Source organism: Equus przewalskii, chromosome 8 (genome assembly GCF_037783145.1).
Source record: "Equus przewalskii isolate Varuska chromosome 8, EquPr2, whole genome shotgun sequence".
NCBI classification, from domain to species: Eukaryota; Metazoa; Chordata; class Mammalia; order Perissodactyla; family Equidae; genus Equus; species Equus przewalskii.
Genome location: NC_091838.1, coordinates 49808882 through 49828824, shown reverse-complemented (window position 1 = coordinate 49828824; position 19943 = coordinate 49808882). Strand labels below are relative to the sequence as shown.

Below are 19943 nucleotides of genomic sequence, written 5' to 3'. Positions count from 1 at the left end.
CTTACCGCTGTCAAAGAGCAAGTATCTGGTAGCTGTATTGATAATGTGAATATTAAATTCATATATAAGCTCTCTGAGGAAATTCTTATCAGTTCTATCTCTAATCTCAAATCTACCTTTTGCCATCTTTTTTCTTTTAACTTAATAATGACAACTTTAATATGAACATGTGTTGGATCCTCAAGAAATTGTCATAACGTAAAGGGAAGAGTGAGCTGCCATTGAAAGGAGCGGGTGCTGCTTAGGGATGAAAGGCATGCTGTTTCTGGATCCAGCCGATATGCAAATATATCAAAGCAACTGATAACAGTAGTCATTTGAATAATTGGAACTTCTCCACATACTGGGTCACTTCTCCCTTGGAGTAGGGCCTCAGCGCAATGCAAGTGGTGATATTCTCCCTCTGCTCCAGCCACAGCATGTGGTCAATGTTCTGTTGCAGGGTCTCAGCCAGCTCCTTTAGGGCCATCTCCTCTGGGGTCTCAAGGATCACCTTGAGCACATGCTCTGGCTCCTGGCGGGGTAAGCAGCTGTGTGCGGTGGCTGCATGACAAGCCTGTGCTACCAACGTGTCCACTTGCCAGGAGAACGGAGCCTGCGATAGATTCTTTCGTAACATCAAGTATTGCACCAGGAACTGCAGCTCTGTGCCAGAGGCTGCCGTCTTCCTGCCCTATTTCTTACTATCTCCATTGCTAGTGCCATAGTCCGTGCCACCATCTTCTCTCTCCTGGGTGACTGCAGTGGTCTCCTAACTGGACTTGATGCTCCTGTGCTGGGTATTTATCTATGGTCTCTGAGATAAGCTTCTAAGCTCTTCTCTGTAATATGGGGTTGGGATGATGCAAACTAAATCTCCCCACCTCCCGGCTAGCTGGCTTCCTGTTACGTTCTGCAATGTGAGGTGTCTGAAGGAGAAGGAAAGAGGGAGGGAGGGAGAAAGGAGAGGGGGCTTCTTTCCTGTTTTTCACTTCCTGTTTTTCAGTGTTGTTCTCCTAGCAGCATATAATGGCTCATATAATGGATGGCTCACTTCTGTTTATTATAGAGCTCTGCTTGATAAAAGAAGCAAAACAATTTTGTAATGCAAGCGATGGCAAATGGGATGTCTTGAATGCTTTTTAAAATAATTACTTTTTGGAATTCGCCCATGGCATTTCTTTTGGAGGTTTTACTAAGGAGTTAGAACTCTAAGGTGGGCCCTAAGAAGGCTGTTTTGATTTTCTGAAGAAACCATGAGTTTCCTTCTAATGGCCACCAGTTAGTAGTCCTCCATTTTGTGAATTAAAGTTTAGGTAAGGAAAATTAAAGAATTAAAGAAGGTAAAGTTTAGGTAAGGAAAACCACACAGCACAACATATTCATATTGAGTATGAAAGAAGCATATAGCATGACCGCCATGAGCCTGGACTTGGGGGTCAGACATGCATTCTACTCCCACATCTGATTCTATTAACTGTGTGTTGCTGGCTCTGCCACTTCTAGCTGTGTGACCTTGGGCAAATCACTGAACCTCTCTTTGCTTCAATTTCCATATTTGTGAAATGGGAATAATAACAGCACCTACGTCGTAGGGTTGCTGTGAGGACAAAATGAGTCCATATATAGAAACCACTGGCATATAGTCAGCTTTGATAAAGCATAATATAAGCATAAGCTATTATTATAGTTAGGATCATGTTTGTAGTACATAAGAGAAACTTGAACAAGATAGAAGTTTCTCTTTAGCATAAGTCAGAGATAGGCAGCCCAGGGCAGGCAGGTATAGTAGTTCCACAGTCATCAGGGACCAGAGTTCCTTCTTTGTCCACCATCATCTAATACTTGGTTTTTATCCTCAAAGTCTAAGATGTCTACCGAAGCTCCTGTCACGACGTCTACATTTCAGGCAAGAGGAAGAAGGAATGGAGAAGGACCTCGTGGCAGAGTGAACACCCTTTAAAGAATCTTCCCAGAAGGCCCACTTAGTACTTTCCTTTGTATCTCATTGGCCAGATCATAGACACATGGCCACATCTAGCTGCAAGGAGCACTGGGAGATGTAGTTTTTTCACTGGTGCACTCTCATTCCAAATAAAATTGGCATTGTGTTGCTAAAGAAGAAAGGGAAAATGAATATTGTACCTTGTGCATGTTATTTGACATCTCCAAATTTTAGTTTTTTCATTTGTAAAATGGGAACAATGGTATATATCTCTTACAGTTGTCCGGAAGTTTACATGAAATAGCCTAAAATCTCCTAGCACAGTGCTCAACACATACTAAATAAACATTAGGTGTTATCACAAGAAGGAAAAATGTATCTCTGAATACTTTTAAAAATAAGCTAGACAAAACCAATGGAAGAAAAAGAAGAAAAAAATATCCCTACAAAAAAATGTTGATTAACTTCAGAAAGAAACCTACTCGGTAGGTTTCTTCGACCTTTCCTTGCTTTGGGCCTCTGTATCTCAACTGATTCTCAGCTGACAAAGTTCCAGTTTTAAATATCACATCACTCTGCTTTGCTACTAACAAAGGGCCACTGTGTGTCTGGGTGGGGCCATCTCAAACACACTGTTCTGAATCTTTCCGGTCTACCCACCATCCAACTTCCGTCCAACTGTGTCCAGTATTCTAGACCAGCAGCTCAGAAACTGGCACACTCACTCACCTGGAGAACTCTGTAAAAATACAGACTCCCAGTCCACACCCCAGAAATCAACCCAAAAAACTGCTATATCTGCCTTAGCTGTGTCAAATTGACTCTGGGTTTTTTTAACTAAATGACTCGGCAACTTGAACATTTACATTATACAGATGAATGCATTTTGAAAGACAAACATGGATTGAATGCTACTAGGAGCCAGGCACTGTTCTAAGCACTTTAGATGGGCTAACTCATTTAGGTACTATTATTGCCCTTTACACAGATCAGGAAACTGAGGCCCAGAGAAGATAAGCAACTTGCTCAAGGTCATACAGCTAATAAATTGGAGCACTGGGAGCTGGGATTCAAGCCCAGGCAGTCTGGCTTCTGAGAGCCTGTATGATTAACCTCTATCCTCTACCACCCTCCAATCTATACTAAACATTAGGGCACTCCAGGAAAATTATTAAAAAATTTGAACAGACTTCCTCCTACCATCTATTAAGTAAATTGCAAGATATTCTTATTCATCATCATTTATCTTCCCAAGCACATTGTGGCACAGATAAGTCCATTATAAAAGTATTTCAAGGCAGCCATCAAAAATGGCGTTGAAACTATACTTTACGTGTTGGGGTGGTTATGCGCAGCAGCATGGAGACCATGCTCATGGATGGTATGTAATCTTTGTGTATATGTTCACTATGATGCTCTTTGTGGAAAGAAATATATCCATACACACATATATACACATACACACTGTATGTGCCTACAGAAAGTCTGGGAGAAAACACAGCAAAGTGTGACAGTTCTGTGTGGTAACATCATCCATTTTAATTTATCTGAAATAAACATTTGAATTTTGACTGATAAAAAATTCTTAAATTTTTTTTAAAAAGGTATTTTATGTATTCTGAAGCAAAAACAATGTGAAACAATAATTATATCCTGTCTGTTTTCTCTGAAAGTCTTACAAGCCCTTCATTTAAAATTCCTCCTATATGATGCTTTGAAAGGAAATCTGATGGAAGTATTGGATGACAGGTGTGTTTGCCTGGTGGGAGCTTTTGGTTTTAGAGTCAGACAGATGTGGGTTTAACTTCTGGCTGTGAAGCTTCCTGGCTGAGACGCAGACGTCAGACAGGGCACTGAAGGGCCCAGCCTCACCCTAGTCCGGGGCAGATGCATTTCACAGGGTTCAACACATGTATACCAGTGCTTGATACAAGGTAACAGCTATGGTTAGCAAGCGGCTAGCATCAGAACATAACTCCGAATTGCTAAATGCTGATCACAAAACCAGCACCTTTTTGACTCATAACAAAGATTGTAAATAATTTACTAATTAGAGTAAAGTATCCACTCTTGTGAAGAGATCTGAGGAATGGAAAAGGTCAGGCTGCCCTCAGGGAGCCAGCTGAGGTTGGTTTAGGGTATTGTTTCTAGTTCAGTCCACGTATGTTACTTGAGATAAGCCATGGCCCTCAGCCCTGGCCTACCAACTCCTGAACTTTGTTTTCCAAAACTCAGATTTACAAGCAGTCGCATCATACCATTGTCTCTTTCTGCTGTCTCTGCAGTCTGGCTGCTTCCATCCTACCCACAGCCAGTCCCACCTCTTGTGCTTTAATGGTGACACTTAAGCCCTCGCTATCCTCACTCCACTTCTGGCTGGCTTCCTCCCCGACACTGCTGAACCTGCTGTCTCCGAGGTTACCGATGACATTCTTATTGCCAATAAGGGTTCAGCCTTATCTTCCTGGACCTTGCTCTATTAATCATCACTCTCTCCACATCTCCAGGCACCTTTCCTTCAGTCTATAAACGTGCTCCAATCTCTGGTAGCCTTAAAAATTAATTTAAAAATTAATATCCTTGGCTTCATGTCACTCTCTAGCAACTGCCACATTACGGGAATCCCAGCTTCTTAGTGGTCAAGAATTTGGATTCTGGAAACTTTAGCTCCCAGGTCTGCCACTTCTAACTGTATGATCTTTTGCTTAACCTTTCTGGGCCTCAGTTTCCTCCTCTGTAAAATAAGGCTATGGATAATATCTACCTATTCGATTGTTGTGAGAATTAAATGCATTAACACAGAACCTCAGCACACAGAAGATGGTCAATAAACCGTTATTATCTGAGTCCTACATTCCCACCTCCCTTTCATTATTCCATATACCAGAACTTGGCTCAGGCCCTACCACTCCTGAGATAGTGTTTTGTAAAGGTCACCAATGACCTACTACTTGTCAGTGGATGGTCCTTGGTTGCATTTGATGTTATTGGTTACTTCTTCCTTCCTGAAACTTTCCATTCTGTCATCTGCTGCCACTTCTGCTGCACACATCATCATGCCCTCATTAAGCTGAAGGAATACACACATACACACGCACACAGGTTTGTTTCCTACCTTCAAGTCTTTGCTCTTGCTGAGCTACACCACTGCCCTCACCACAGAAGGCCCCTCCGCACTCTAGACCTCACCTCCAATGCCCAACCCTGACTGGTCCTCCTCACCCTCCAGATCCTCCTGTCCCCACTACACTCCCTGGGTTAACTTCCACTTACCCTTTAAGACTCTGCTCGGACCTCACTTCCCCAGGAATCCCTCCTTGACACCCTCCTCCCACCAACGCTGGGTTAGGTGCCCCTTCCTAGTGCTTACATAACATTCATGTGCTTGTCATTCTGTATTATAATTCTGTCTCCCCAAAAGGACTATGAGCTATCTGGTACAACTATCAGAATCGTTTCTTATTCTTCTCTGAGTTTCTAGCACTTGACATGGTGCCAGATATATAGTAGGAACTCAATAAATGTTTATGGAATTAAATAATCAATTAACATCAACACCCATCTATACCTTTGAGTCTTAGGTAGCAGGATACAGAGCGACTAGGCTTGCAGGGAGTCAGGGGGTTAGAAAGAAATCAGAAGCAAGGGAAAAAATGCTTAAGGTTTGACAATGCATAGAAGGAAATTGTGGGGACAGGCAGAATGCGGCAGGAGTAAAGGGGCTGTCATGCAGAGAAACTCTCAAAATGGGGAGGCCATGCCCTTTGGAGGGCTGACTTCACCTTCCTCTAAACTCTTAGGTTCTCTTACAAAATCGCTAGCTAAAAAGAATGCAAAAGAAATGTAAAGAAAGGTATATTCGATTTCCTTCTTGCTTCTTTCCAAAAGAGCACAGTCAAAATTACATTGCTTGAAACCTTCTGGATACACGCTATTTGTTTTTAGCTAGAAAAATGAGAAAGGAAAAATTTGTTTTCAAAAACTTAGGAGAAATTCAGAACATTCTCTGCAGGCTGATACAGATCCCCGCAGGCACAGTTCATTATTTACATGTGGGCATCTTTTTTGTAAGTTAACTATTACACTGTCAAGCACAGAACCCAAAGAATGTCTGGATTGTTAGTGTCTTTGTTATCGTTGCTTTTGCCTCTGACGTTAGTAATTATTAAGAGAGATTCAGCATTCCTAGAACCAGTCATCACTTACCAAGTAAGAGGCATTGAGCATTAGTACTAACAATTATGTTTTAAAAAATCAGAATCTTCATCTTTTTTTTAAAGAGATAATGCACTTACATGATTCGAAATTCAAGAGATACGAAAGAGTGTACAATAAATTTTTTTCTTCTACTCTGTCCTTTCAGAGATCTTCTGCTTATACAAAAGAATACATACACATATCTGGTTTTGTCCCACTGCCTACTTTTTGCTATATCCTACTATACAACCAATCTGGCACCTTGCTTTCTTTACCTAACAATCCACTTTGGAAAGTGTTCCACATCAGTATATAAAGGATCTTTCTCATTTTATTTGTTACAATATATAGGTATATCATGATTTATTTAACCAGCTCCCTACTCATGGACATATAGGTCACTTCCAATATTTTGATACTCAAACACTGCTGTAATGAATAACCTTAACATACATCATTTTGCACATGTGCAAGAATATCTGTAGCATAAAGAGAAGAGGATTAGCTGAGCCAAAGGGTATTGTTAGCTACTGGCAATGTTCTCTCCAGGGCAGTTGTTGTACCAATTTGCTCTCCCACCTGCTTCCTTCTATCCCCACCAGCAGTGTAGGTCTACTTTCTAGGCTTCGCCAAGTTCGAAGGTAACGAATAACATCTCAAGGTACTCCAGCTTGCATTTTTCTTATTATGAGTATGGTTGTACCTTTTTAATTTTTTTTTGAGTCCTCAGTGCTATTCATAGTTTCCTGTCTCGTATTGTTGACAACAATAATAGCTAACACTTATGGGGTGGCTTACCATCTGCCAGTACATTACAGACATCTCATTAAGCCTCTCAATAGTTCTGGGTTGTAGGTACTTTTATTATCCCCAGTTTACAAATAGGGAAACTGAGGCTTAGAGAGTGTAAGTAGCTTGCCCTGGGTCTCACAGCCATAAGTGGCAGAGCCACGGTTCGAACACAGGCTTCTCTGACCACAAAGCCCATGTTCTTAAAAACTTGGCAACTTCACCAAAACTCAACAACCACAACAAAAATAGAGGCCCTTATGCTTTGACTCTCAGATTCCCTCCCTGAAGTTCCAAGAAAGTACCCGGCTAATGTCCTCTCACCTTCTTGCCTCCTTTAGAGGTTAATATCTTCTCAGGTTCTTGCTTTCTTTTGAGATGTGCTCTGAGGGGACCACCAGGGCCTATGGAGATGAGACACTGACTGGAGGCTCCCAGAATTGCAGACACGTGAGAGGAGTAAGTGGGTATCTGAGTGGACACTGGCTCACAAATAGTGACCTCAGGCCCACAAGTAAGGAAGAAGGAAGTTCATTATTCAGTAAATATTCATGGAACAACTGTTATAACCCAGGCACTGCTTCAGGCACTCAGACATAGCAGTGAATAAGACAAACAGGGTCCCTGTTCTCATAAAACTTATATTACATTGGACAATAAATAAACAAGAAAAAATTGATAGTAATAAGTACTGTGCAGAGGGTTAAAACTGTATAATTTGGTAAGGAGAGGCTACTTGGGACTGGTTAGTTGGTGAAGGCCTCTCTAAAGGAGGTCCCAGTTAGACTGAGAAGTAAATGATGTGAGGGAAGCAGCTACTGAAGTTCAGGGGAAGAGCATTTCAGGCAGAGAAACAGCCAGTGCAAAGGTCCCAAGTCAGAACAAGCTGAGTACATCTGAAGAAGGGAGAGGCCAGTTTACCGGGAGCCCAGAGGAAGGGAGAAGGGAGGCTCTGGCAGAGGCCGGAGTGGCAGATGTGGCCAGGTCGCACCTTGGGGCTCTATGGACCAGAAGAGAGAACCTGGATTGTACTATGTCCAATGGGAAGCTATGGAAAGCTTTCAACTGGTGAGGGAGTGGGGGAGGGGAGGGTGTGTATGAGTGTGGCATAATCTGATTTAATTGTTTTTAAAAACAATCACTCTGGCTGCTAGGAGGAGAGCAGATCATAGTGAGGCAAGAGAGTAAATATGGAGACCACTGGAAGCTATGGAGGTAGGTTGGACAGAAATCATAAAGGCTTGGACCAGAGTGGTGCTTCTCAAAACTTAGAGGGCTTCAGAATCCTCTGGAGGGTCCTACCCCCAGAGTTTCTGATTCAAGAGAGGACTCCAAGATTTTTGCATTTCTAATAACCTCTCAGGTGATGCTGATGTTGCTGGTCTCTGCATCACACTTGAGTAGCATTGGGCTAGCCTGGAGATGGAAGAAAGGGACAGATTTCAACATATTACGGAAGTAGAGTCAACAGGATTTACTGATGGGTTGCATTCGGGGGACAAGTGAAAGAGAAGAATCAAGGATGATTTGGGGGTTTTGGTCAAACAACTGAGGAAATAATTACCGGCCTATATTGAGAGTGGAAAATAGAAGGAGGAAAGATGGAGGGGGAGAAAATCAAAAGTTCTGTTTGGGGAGTGCTAAGTTTGAGAGGCCGTGAGACATGCAAATGGAAAGGTCAGTCATGAGATGGGGAGTTCTGGTGTTGGAGTGAGAGGTCAGGACTGGAAAGACCTCAGCATGGAGATGAAATTTAAAGTGATGGGACTGGATGAGATGGCCTGGGGAGAGACTGTATTTGAGGAGGAGAAGGAGCATGGGACAGAGCCCTGGGCATTCAACTTCTAGAAGTCAGGAAGAGCAGGGAGCAGGAGGACAACCAGGAGACCTAACATCGTTAATGCCAGGAGAAGAAAGTCTTTCAGGAAGGACGGAATGGTCAGCAATGCGGCTGAAAGCAAGGTGCAACATGAGAGACCCAGAGAGCAGAAGAGAGGACCCTCTGGGAAAGGAGAAGAAGAGCCAGCAAAAGTGACTGAAGAACTTGGCGAGAGTCTGCTGGATTCTCCACACGTCGTCATTAACCATCAATTTCAAACAGAAAGGGCCCCTGCTTTTCTTTCAGGTCGGTGAAGAAGGTGGAAAGCTCCGACATCGCAGCTCCCTCTCCAGCTGGCCTCAAGTCCTGGAGTGGGGGCAGCATCTGAACGGGGAAAGAAACAGACCGAGTTCTGGGACTGGAAAGGAGAATCTAGGTAGGAAGCTGTCTTGGGATTCAGAAATGACCCTAGATGGCTTCTCCGACAGAAAGCCTGTACCATTCTGGAAACTTCTTCACTTTCACCTCAAAGAAACGAGCATCCTATCCAAGAGCAATTCTTCACCCAGTGTTTGTGAGCTCTGGGCCGCCTGCCGAAGCTGAGCCCTGGCTCCACCGGCAGTCTCCTCCCTCGTCTGTATTTTTGATGGCTTCCTCTAGCCTGGCTCCTTCCCCTCAGACTACAATAATGCCACTCCAACCTAAAAGAAAGCTCTGTTCCTCCACCCTTCCTCCCCTGCAGCTACTGCTTTCATTGCTTTTACCCCAAACTTCCTACACCAATGTTCGAGTTCGTGCTTCCTCACTTTCTTTCTCCTCGGCACCCACTGGAATTTGGCTTCGGTCCCTGCCACCGTCTCAAAAGCCATGGCCGCCTCCCAATTATCAAACACAGGGCCTGTTCCTCCAGATACTCACCTCAGGCCATCTCTCTACTGCATTTCACACAATGGCAGCCCACTCCTTCTGGAAACTCTTGCCTCCTCCTCTCACGGCCCTCACCATCCCTTACAAATGCCACCCTCCCCCTCAGTGTGGCCTCAGGGGTCCCTGACCCTCTGAATTCCATAACTGGACATCTTGTCTCCTGCATGATCTCATCCATACCCTTCTACAGTCACCTGGCTGTGAACTGATGACTAATGACAACTTGCACTGGTATCTGCTGCTGCCTATGTGACATTTCCATGTTCTGCAGGCACGTCAAAGGCAACCAAATCAAATCAAAACCTAGACCCACAGTTTGCACCTAGTAAATGTATATTACATACATGTTTGTTGAATGAACCGTTTTCTTCTTGCCCACTCCTGCCTCGTACACATTAAAGAAAATGCAATAAGAAATAAACAAAACACAAACACCTCCCCACTTCCATCTGGGAACATGGGATGACCTCACACGCTGCTCTCTCACTACGTCTAACGGGTCATCCGGTCTTGCTGATTCTATCTCCAAAATGTTTCTGAAATCTTTCCTCTTTTCTCCTTTTGTTCCTACTCTGGTGCTATATTCCCTCCCAGGGATCCTGGGACTAATGGTAGCTTAACTCAATGATTCTCAAAGCTGGCTACACGTTAGAATCACGTCGAAGATTTTAAAAATCCTGACGCCTGGCCCCAGCCCAGAAGAATTAAGTCAGCATATCTGGGGGTGAAGCTAAAGCACTGGTATTTCTAGAAAGTTCTATAGATGATTATAATGTGCGGTCAGATTTGAGAACCACAGATGGTTTCCTTCCAGTATCCAGTATTTCCCTCCAAAAAATCCCAGCAGCAAATCTTATCTTAATACTCTTCTGCTTTAAAACTTCAGATGAGTCCCTATCTCTTGCAGCAGTTTCTTAACTTGGAATCCAGTTTGAGGGGGTCTGTGAACCTCATTAAGTTATATACAAAATGTTGTGTATAGGTAGAAGCTTCATCCATTCTCAGGGGAGTCTGATTCAAAAAAGGTAAAGAAATATTAGCCAGGTAGTAGTTAACAGTTATTCCACACTCACCGTGTGCCAGGCGCTGTGCTAAGTTCTTTACATACACTAGCTCATTAACATTCAAAACTAACCCGTAAGTATGAGTATTACCCCCATTTTACAGACGATGGTTAAGTAACTTCTCCAAGTCAACAAGCTCTTGGAGTGTGGGCTCACATCCAACTAGATCTACTCTTACCGCCTCCGTGGTTTGCAGGGCTAATCTGAACCCCTTAGCACAGCACACAAGGCCCTCCACCATCTGCCTGAGTGGATGCAGCCGTCCGCCCCCACCCATGCTCTAGGACCCCTTCTCTCCGTTCTTTGAAGAAATTGCGTGGTCCGTGCCTCTGTCCTCCACAGATGCTGTGACTGCTCCCTGGAATGTCCTCCCTGCACTTCCCGGCCAGGCAGAATCCCACTTACACTCAGGGCTCAGCACAAATGTCCCCCACAATTCTCTGAAACCTCCTCTCCCCTCTCACATTTTCCCAGAAGACAGTGGTCATGGCACTTTTCACATCTGGTGATGGACAGCGGGGTTCACGTCTCTCCCCTGATGGGTGGAGTTCCTTGATGGAAGTGACTGTGTCTTGTTCACCTGTGCTTGTCAACATTGTGCAGCACCCTAGCCCATAGGAGGGCCTCAATGAACATTTATTGAGAATAATATAACTTAAGTATGCTTTCTACTTACTAGGGAGTCCCCAGGTTCTAAAGGAGGGGGCTGCAGGCCTTTGTCTTATGAGAATGACGTTTAGGATGTCCTTATATTGCCAGGATGTCCCTACCAGTCTCATAGGGTTATTGTTAAGATTAGATGAAATAATTATTTCAAAGCACTTTGCATTGTTATACACACTATGAAAAAGAAGGCCTGATTATTAACTAACTCTGCTCACGTCCAGTGGCTAATGGACCATTATGAATGTCAGGAAATGCAGATTTAACAGCCACCAGCTACATGCCTTAAAAAAAATGTCTGTCATCGCATTGGCATCTCCTGCTCTGAAACAAACAATTTCCTCATTGCTGTGGCATTCCACACAGCTGAAGGAGCCACACCAAGAATGCCCAATTGAATTAATACTTACTTAAAATTAGTTTTGTAAAACACGTCTCAAGTGTCTTGAGAGGTTCAAACAAAATTGCTGTCACAGAGGGGAGAGAAGGGAGGCTTCAAGAGAGCAGCTGTGCATACATACATGGGCCCTTATGAAGCTTCCCGATTTTGACAGTATCCTACTAGGCTAACTCTAAAATAGAGCACTTGGGAAGGAATAAGGTAAAATTGGTCTTTTAATGAAATCATCCAATTGTGGCAAATTCATGAAGTTTGATCCTAATTTTGAACATTCTCATACTTTCTAAGTTCTCTTAAAGGTTACCCCTGCTTGCCCTGCTTGCTAATGGAAGACTGGGAAATTTCATTTGTGTAGAGTGACTTTTAAACCCAACCCTACAGCTCAGTGGCAGAGAAAATTGTTAAACTGATGATGGCATAATATACTAAGCATCATAAAGTGAGGCATTTGGCAACTCACCAACAAAGAAAGAAAGAAGGAAGGAAGGAAGGCAAATAAAGAAAAAGAAAGCTAAAAATTGAAAGTCTGTAAGGGGAGGATGAAAGGAAACATACCTGATTCCCTACCAATGGATAACTATATCTAAAAACTTTTTCACTGGAAGAGTTATAAGCCATATCGCGTGTTGAAAAGAATGTCTCAAACTGTAGGGAAGGATCAGAAAGAGCCTACCAACTCTTGACCTCATTTAATTCTTTTTAGACAACAGTATGATGAATATAATAGTTAAGAATTCTGGCTTGGAAGTCAAACTGCTGAGTTTGAATTCCAGTTCTACTTCTGCCTGTGGTTCTCCGGTGTCCATTCTCCCCTTCTTCCCTGAATTTTAACTGGACATGTGGCCAGAATAAAGACTATAGGAGGGTACTCCTTTGCAAGTAGGTGGCCATGTGACCACATTCTGGCCAATGGAATGTGAACACAACTTCCTGGTCATGCCCTTAAAGGGGTGGGCTGATTTCCTTTCTTCCCCTGTTGCAATGCAGAGATGATGTTGCTCCATCTTTGACAAGGTGGAACAGAATAGCCCATGGCAACCCCCCACCCCCACCCCAGGAAGGCAGAGCAACATGAAAGAAGTCTGGGCTCCCAAAAAGGTTGAGTTGCCTTATTAGCTCTGAACTGCTCATGATGAGACTGATGTGAGAGAGAATTAAACTTCTATCTTGTCTAAGCCACTGTTATTTTGGGCTTATTAGTAGCCAAATTGATATCATAACAGAGTAACTGTGATTAAAAGCAAGTTACTTAACCTCCATGGTCCTCAGTTTTCTCATCTGTAAAATGTGGAAAATACAATAACAATAACAACACCAATAATAATAATACCTTCCTCATAGAGATGGGGCACGTCACGTGATTATATGAGTTTCTGGCCCATAGTGAGTACTCATACGTGTTAGCTATTATTATTAAACTAAAATTATTGAATGCCAATTGTAGACATGGCGTGATAGTAGCCTCTGGTAGTTCTCAGTTCATCCTCTATGCAGCCAGCCCCTTCTCATTGGCATTTGAACATCTTTGTTTGACTACTGGACACTATTGTGATTATATTTGGTGAGTATCAATTTATATCCCCTGAACACTGCATGGTGTATTTCTTTAAACAGCTATCCTGTATAGATTCCAGAATATGACTTTCATTAGTGAAGAAAATCCAAAAGAAGCTTAAAGTTAGTCATGAAAGGTGGTATAGACTTGAGAGAATTCAGTGATGGGCAGCTTTGAAACTGTATTACAACCAGGATTTATGTTTATAACAGGAAACTGAGAGGTCACACAGATAAACTCATTATGTTCAGAGGTGATTTCATCTCCCAAGCCCTCCCTGAACTCAGTCCTCCTCCTTTATTATCACAATCCACTTTGCCCACCAAAAAGAACTCAGCCCCAACCATGTGAAATCAAAAACCTCTCTGTGTCCCTAGGAGCTTGGGCTGAGCTGCTCTGGTGTATGAAGGGAGGTGGTGCTCCTCCCAAAGGCACTCTTGTTTCCAACCTGCAAGGAGCTTTCTGGAAGGAAACAATGAGGCCTAGAGCCTCTTCTTTTAATTAATTTACAAGTTAATGTAATGTCCCTGTTGGACTTGGGGCGCAGACTGAGGTGATTGTGCTGAGTTCGGCTGTCAGGAGAGAACAGCAGTGCCCCTGAAGAGGCTCAGGAGCAGGGTGGGGTTCTGTTCTGGAGAGCTGACTCTGGGAACAAAGTCCTGGAGCTGGTCCCCTGTAGTCCAGCCACCTAACCCCAAGGGTGGGCCCAGGGAAAATGGCTAAATTTGAACAGAAGAGTTAGTCACTGCGAATGTGGGCCCTCTTGGCTGTGGAGCAGTCACATCTAAGCCTAACCCGGGGCCTCTCTCGCCTCAGCCTATGATGCCTGTGCTTTCCACTGTGGCCTGCCTGGTGCTGGCGTGCATGCGTGCCTCAGTTACCGCAGCAGCTCTGGGGATGGATGGGGCCTCCTGAAGAGACAAGGCCCTGCCCTCGCTGGATGGCTTTCCACTTGGGACCCTTATAGCTAAAGGCATAGCAGGAGAAGGGCTTCTCAGTAGATACAATGGCAACTAGGATTGACTCCTTAGGGCTGAATGAGCTCCCCTGGGGTTTCCTAAACTTGTTCTAAGAACAACCCCCAGGAAGGAAAGGAAACAAAAGGAGGAGGGGAAGAAACGATCCTCCTATTTGTTGACTATACATTTTAAAATATCTCTGGAAGGAGGTGCTGGCCCTGTGGCCGAGTGGTTAAGTTCGTGCGCTCCGCTGCAGGAGGCCCAGTGTTCTGTTGGTTCGGGTCCTGGGTGCGGGCATGGCACTGCTCATCGAGCCGCGCTGGGGCGGCGTCCCGCGTGCCACAGCTAGAAGGACCCACAACGAAGAATATACAACTATGTACCAGGGGACTTTGGGGAGAAAAAGGAAAAATAAAATCTTAAAAAAAAAAAATATCTCTGGAAGGATACATAAGAAACTGGAAGCAGTGGTTACCTTTTGCAGGCAGGGTGGGAACTGAGTGGATGGGGGACAGGTGAGAGGAACACTTCACTATCTCCAGATACTTGCTTGATTTTTGAAGCATGTGTGAAACCACGTCAAAAAATAAAATAGAATAAATTAAAATAAAAGTAAATAAAAGACCATGTCTTCAGATAATTTAGGGAAGCTAAGCAAGGGTGCTCTAGAGAAGAGGAAAGAGCGGGGAAGCAGCTATAGACCCCATTCCCATCACGAGGCTGGGGCTCCCACAGCTTTGTCACAGAAGCGGGCAAGGGAGCACCAGCCGCCCTTCAGCTCTGCAGGCTCACTCCACCTCACTATAAGTCCGGGATGAAAAGAAATGTGACCTCATTTTGGACCTCGATCTAGTAAAATAGTTACAGTTATTATCTTGTCTCTGCTGCCTCTGAAATTGCTCTAGAATCTGGGCTTTCTTCATCTCTTACCTTCACTACTCTGACAACCTTCCAACTGGCCTCCTTGTGCCAAGCTTATAACACCTCAAATTCATCCACTGAACTTTAAATCTCTTTTCAGAAATGAAAACTTGATCATGCCCCTCCAGGCTCCCTCCATGCTTAAAATCCTTCTGCAGTTGCCCATTGAGCATATGATAACATCTAAATGCCTTCTACATCCTTCTAGGATCTTGCCAGTCTCTGCTCACCTTGGCTCTACCCACACATGGCTACTTGTGGTTTTTCGAGTGGCCTATCCTGTCATGCTTTGTGGCTTTGCATGTGCTGTTCCTTCCCTGTTTGTGTTTTGAAACCCTGGAAAACTCCATTTTTCCATCAGGATTTGGCTCAAATGCCATCTTGCCTTTGTGACCCATAATGACCCCTCTTTTTGGCCCCCAACTCTGACCCCAGTCACCCCACAACATTTTGAACACATGCCTATTAACACTTATCTTCCTCTATTTGCATTATTTCTACATTTTTATTAGACTCTCAGCCTCATGAGAGCAGGAGTTAGGCCTTATTCATCTTTATATTTCCAGTATACAGAAGAAACTTGGGTTATAAATGGATGAAAAGTATGCTCCAAATTAAAATCCTTAGGATCAGCCACAAAGAACAACTGTTACGGTGCCCTGAGGTTAAGCTTGCCTTCCAGAATTCTGTGAACTTGGCCCTGTCCCTGTTTAAATGATGAAGTTGAAACACTACAATTGGCTCTGTCCCTGACTGAACAATGATTGCAGTTTAAACTCTAGCCAGATAAATCCTTAGCTCACTATTTGTTTTAAATACTTAATTACTTGAAAAAGATGTGGCCTTATACCAAGAAGCATAGAGTGGTTTTATGCGCATTGTGAATGCTTTGAAAGTCAGGACACGTTACATTCCGAAGTAACAGCACAGTGATACTGTAGCAACAGGTAGGGTCCAATAGCGACCGTGTGTGGAGACTGCGTGTGGACAGACTCACTTTGGGGGAACTCCAAGGAGTAGTGTAGTTAAGTGGCGTTTTAAGTTCCAGCTTGGAAAGCCAAGTGTGGCTTTCACATGGTACTCCTCGCTGTGGGGTAGTTGAGGTGAATGTTAATGGAATTATAAACTGCTGAAAGATTAAACCCCACAGAACTTTTTGCATAGCATTTTTTTTTTTTGCAATTTCTTTTATTGTGGTGAAATAGACATAACAAAATTTACCATTTTAGCCATAAAAAATGTATAGTTCATCGGCATTAAGTACATTTACAATGTTGTGTAAGCACTATCCATTTCTACAAGTTGTTTGCCATCCCAAACAGAATCTCTGTACCCAGTAAACTTCCCATTTCCCCACTCTGCCAGCCCTGATAACCTCCATTCTACTTTCTGTCTCTACGAATTTGCCTATTCTAGATATCTCATACAAACAGAATCACACAATATTTGTCCTTTAGTGTTTGGCTTTTTCACTTAGCATAATGTTTTCAATGTTCATCCATGTTGCAGCACGTATCAGAACTTCATTCTTTTTAGTGGCTGAATAGTATTCCATTGTATGGATGTACCACAATTTATTCATCCATCCACTTATTGATAGACATTTGGATTGTTTCCACCTTTTGGCTATTGTAAATAAAGCTGCTATGAACAATGGTGTACAAGTATCTGAGTCCTTGCTTTTAATTCTTTTGGGTATATACCTAGAAATGGAATTGCTATATCATATGGTAATTCTGTATTTAACTTTTTGAGGTACTTCCAGACTGTTTCCCACAGCAGCTGCATGAGTTTACATTCCCATGAACAATGTGCAAGCGTTCCACTTTCTCCATATCCTTGCCAAAACTTGTTTTCCTTTAAATTTTTTTCTTGTAATAGCCATCCTAATAGGTTTAGTGGTTTTGATTTGCATTTCCCTAATGACTACTTGACTAGTGATGTTGAGCATCTTTTCATGTGGTTATTGGCCATTTTGTATATCTTCATCGGAAAAATATCTATTCAAATCCTTTGCGTATTTTTCAATTGTATTGTTTAATTTTTTCTTGTTGAGTTGTAGATGTTTCTTATATAATCTGGATATTAATCCCTAATCAGATATATGACTTGCAAATATCTTTTTTGCATAATTTTTAAACTTCATCCAAAAGAAAGTAGTAATGTTATAATTAATAGCCATCAAAGTGATAATGCCCAGCTTTTCAAATGCTAAAATGAAACCTATGTTACCAGCTGGGAGACACACCTCCTTCCTGTCAGCACCTCAGAAATGGGGGCTAGTAACTGATAGCAACAGGTGGCAAAAATGAGAGCCCAGCAAGGTCAGGGCGGGGGGGGGGGGGGGGGCAGCGGGGTAAGGATGACCAGAGCCGGAGTCTTGTTTCAGGAGCTCAGAGGGCCAAGGGAAAGACTGTGGGTTCTCCCTCCGCCTGCCCTCTGCCACTGTGGATGTTCACCGAGAAAGCCTTTTCTGCTTCCTCCTCTCGGTACCTACTCAGAAATGCCACTGACAGAATTTACCACCTAGGGAGATTTCACCCACATTCTCTCCTCCCAACCCTGTTCCCAGTCAGGAGGGAGTCACACAGTTATTCTAAGCCAGGCTTTCTTTTCACTTTGTTTCTAGGACCTCATTCATCCAAGGCTGACAATGGAGCTGGTAATAAGACGGCTGAAAGTCTTCATCTCCCCAAAACAGAGCTGCAGTTGAGAACATGGGCTCAGGCATCAGCTGTGGCATCATATTTGAGCTCAGTCTTTGAAGCCATTGGCTGCATTTGAATTCTGGGTCCCCTGTTTATGAGCCCTGTGAGCTTGGGAAATCACTTCTCTGTGCCTCATTTTTTTTGTCTGCTAAAGGGGGATAATAATAGGATCTACATCAGATAGCTGAGGTGAGGGTTAAATGAGATAGTTCCTGGAATGTGCTTAGACCAGGGATGGCACATTGTGAGGGCTTAATAAGCATTAGCTACTATTATCGTCACTCCATCCAAGGTTCCTCTTTTTTTTTAAAGATTGGCACCTGAGCTAACATTTGTTGCCGATCTTTTCTTCTTCTTCTTCTTCTCCCCAAAGCCCCCCAGTACATAGTTGTATATTCTAGTTGTGGGTCCTTCTGGTTGTGGCATGTGGGACACTGCCTCAGCATTGCTTGATGAGCAGTTCCCTGTCCACGCCCAGGATCCGAACCGGCGAAACCCTGGGCCGCAGAAGCGGAGCACACGAACTTAACCACTCGGCCACAGGGCCAGCCCCTCAAGGTTCCTCTTAAGCCCTGGAATTGGCACGTTCCTGTGAATGACCCCAAAATTGCTCCTCTTATGACTTTCTACTCTGTTCCTGTCCTGGATGCTGACTGCACGGTCTACAAATAGCCGCCAAAGGTGTCCAGTGCATATTCGATAACATTAGAAACTGAGTCACAGTGCCCAGACACAAAGCAAGAGAAGACGGTGTCCCAGAGGAAGGTGAATCACTCAGAGCCACCCTGTAGAGAGCATCGACAACACTACGTGATATTTTCCTTGACCACCATTGCTCTCACCTGGGAATTTGATATAATTTCAGTGTTGCAGCCAAGAGCCAGTTTTGGTAGCAGCAACCCAACCATGGATAGGTCTGGCATGCCTAGGAGGAGATGCTTGAATGAACACCCTGGCTCAGGCCAGAATCACTATGGCAGAGCAGCTAAGAGCATGGGTACTGGAGACAGGTGGTCTAGATTCCCACCCTGGCTCTGCTACTCATCAGCTGTGTAATATGAGCAGGAAACTTAACCTCTCTGGGCTCCATTTATTATCATCTGTGAAATAGAGATAATAGTACTGCCCACTTCATGCTGTTTTATGAGGATAAAAAGAGATGGTACACGTACAGGACTTAGAACAGTACCTGGCATATAGTAAGCATTCTTAAAAATGTATGTAATGCTCTGGATTCATCAACCATTAAACACACAGTAATGTAAGAGAAATGTAACTATCAAAGAGAGACAGATGGAGAGGGTGACCCCGGATCCACCAAGCAGCATGTGTGGCTGTGTGGTGAGGGAGAAGATAAGTTGGTGCCACACTTTGGTGTTGGCACTTAACCGGAATGATGGCCTTCACTATCACATGGAGACACCTGTAGCCAGCCGGGCAGGAAGCTGCAGTGAGGAAGCATAAAGAAGCCTCACCGGGGCTCTTCTGGGGTAGGTATTGGGAGGTACCCAGGGGCAGGGCATTCATTCCTTTCAAAATATCTTGGAAGAAAACCAGTTTGTATTTGCATATGACTTAAGCAACATCAGCCTCATTATTTTTTTCCACCAGCCTTTAGCCGGGAGATTCCATTAAAATAAATTTGAAAACACTTCCACGGCTCTCCACGCTTCTGCAACTTCCAAACTGGGCTGGTATTAGGCAACAGCCCAGTGTGCTGCCTTTTTATTCTTCTAAACAGGTCTGCAGGGGCTGCTGTTTGTGTCCCCACTTAGTGCCCCAGGAACGCCTCCACTTGACCCAGTGGTTTCTTAGCTGGAAAGTGCCAATTCTCAGGTTTCAAACCCCTTTAGGTTTGGCATTTTGGCAATGGCTCCCTTCCTGGCTCAAGTGGCATTTCCTGGCACCCACTCTTGTTAAATTCAGCGTGATGCTCAAAAGTGCAGAATCAGACAAGAGTTCAAACCGGCATTCCACACTTACTGGCTGTGTGAGTTTAGGCAAATTACTCCAACTC

General features: G+C 43.7%; 1 pseudogene; it reads right to left on the bottom strand.

The window, feature by feature from the left end:
* Positions 1 to 313: 313 nt before the first annotated feature.
* On the bottom strand, positions 314 to 619 carry LOC103565177 (putative peptidyl-tRNA hydrolase PTRHD1 pseudogene; annotated as a pseudogene).
* Positions 620 to 19943: the final 19324 nt, after the last annotated feature.